The sequence below is a fragment of the Sorex araneus genome, chromosome X (genome assembly GCF_027595985.1).
Source record: "Sorex araneus isolate mSorAra2 chromosome X, mSorAra2.pri, whole genome shotgun sequence".
Classification (NCBI taxonomy): domain Eukaryota; kingdom Metazoa; phylum Chordata; class Mammalia; order Eulipotyphla; family Soricidae; genus Sorex; species Sorex araneus.
In genome coordinates, this window is record NC_073313.1 from 339,752,088 (window position 1) to 339,754,107 (window position 2,020).

At 45.3% G+C, this 2,020-nt stretch overlaps 1 non-coding gene across 1 annotated transcript; it reads left to right on the forward strand.

Moving 5' to 3' along the window:
• The first annotated feature begins 306 nt into the window (after positions 1-306).
• Positions 307-413, forward strand: LOC129400462 (U6 spliceosomal RNA). Its single transcript, XR_008627703.1, has one exon. It is a non-coding gene; the product is annotated as a U6 spliceosomal RNA (small nuclear RNA).
• Positions 414-2,020: the final 1,607 nt, after the last annotated feature.

Sequence of the window (2,020 nt, forward strand, 5' to 3'; positions counted from 1 at the left end):
ATGAAACAAAGGGCTGTGTGGTCCAACCCTCACAGCATCCCACATGGTTCCCTAAATAATGACGGGAGTGATTCCTGAATACAGAGCTAGGACTAACCCCTTTATATTGTTTGGTGTGGCTAAAAAAACAACAGCAAATAAAACTAAACAAACAAGCAAAAATCAACTGATAAGCTATTGGTGGGTGTGAAAATTGTTGCAGTTTCTATAAAAAACAATGGATCCTCACAGAAGGCCTATGTTCAAAGCAGCATTTTTTTTTACAATAAACAAAATAAGGAATCACTTTAAATTTCTAAATATATTTTGCTCACTTCGACAGCACATATACTAAAATTGGAACGGTACAAAGAAGATTAGCATGGCCCCTGTGCAAGGATGACATGCAAATTTGTGAAGCGTTCCTTATTAAAAATATACATATAAATATAAGTTAGTAGATAAAGAAGTTGTAGTAAATATACTTAGTGGAATACTACTCTGATATTAAAAAGATGAAAAGAAAGATAAGAATGGGTAGAACTTGTGATGATTATGTGAAATGAAATAATTAAGAAAGTGAAGATATGTGTGGGGTAGTTTTAACAATACATGGAATGTAACTGAAGCATCATCATCATCATCCCATTGATTGTCGAATTTCTTGAGCCATCTCAGTAATGTCTCCATTCGTCCAAGCCCTGAGATTTTAGAAGTCTCTCTCTACTCGTCCTTCCAACGATGCCATACTGGAGGCTCTTTCAGGGTCAGGGGAATGAGACCGAGCTTGTTACTGGTTTTGGCATATTAATACACCATGGGGACTTTGTGAGGCTCTCCCATGTGGGCAGGAAACTCCCACAGTTTGTCAGGTTCTCCCTGAGGGAGAAGTAGGCCATAAGATATCGAGTGGCAGCGAAGTGGCAGCATGCTTCCGGGAACTGGCTTTTAAGTCTCTGGATGCTGGCCGTTGACAGGGTTACATGCCGCCAGGGGCAGTCCCTGGGTGTGACTGCCTAGCTACTGGAAAATGGGAAATCTGGGTGGAGGAGGCCCAGTCCCGATCCAAGCAGGCTTGGAGGTCTCAGCCCCGGGTCCCACACACCTGGGTTCCTCTGCTGGTACTTTCATGTGTGAGGCTCGTGTGAACGTGTGGAGAGGGGCCTTGAGCATGGCTGTGGCTAGGCTCTGGAGGTCTTTGGCTGCCGGGAGCTCTGCTCAGGGTGGGAAGGGAAGCTGGAGCCCATCCCCTCTGAGGAGGCCCTGGGGAAGACAGCCAGGAGCGCGGAAAAGAGACTCTACGTCGCTCACTCCAGAAGCTTGCTTTTAAGTCTCTGGATGCTGGCCGTTGACAAGATTACACGGCTGGAGGTGGGGGGGGGCAGTCCCTGGGTGTGACCGCCTAGCTACTGGGAAATGGGAAATCTGGGCAGAGGAGGAAACAGTAACTGAAGCAAACAGAAAAAAATATTGCAAAACAAAGGAATAACAAAAATTACTCCTGGACCTAGTGAAAATTACAGTGGAAATCAGAAATAGGAGTTGGAATGCAGCTGTTAGAAAAAATGAGGTCATGAAGTTTGCATATAAGTGGATCAGCCTGGAAAGTATCATGCTAAGTGAAATGAGTCAGAAAGAGAGAGACAGACATAGAAAGATTGCACTCATCTGTGGAATATAGAATAATAGATTAGGAGACTTACACCCAAGAATAGTAGAAATAAGTACCAGGAAGTTGACTCCATGGCTTGGAGGCTGGTCTCTCATTCTGGGCAACTCAGAGAAGGGAACACCAAGTAAAATGTGGTCGGAGGTCATGAGGGGGAAGGGTGATGCGTGCAGAATGTAGACTAGAGACTGAACACAATGGCCACTCAACACCTTTATTGCAAACCACAACACCTAATCAGAGAGAGAGAACAAAAGGGAATACCCTGACATAGTGACAGTGTGGGGTAGGTGGGGGAGACGGACTGGGGAGGGTGGGAGAGATGCTGGGTTTACTGGTGGTGGAGAATGGGCACTAGTGAAGGGATGGGTT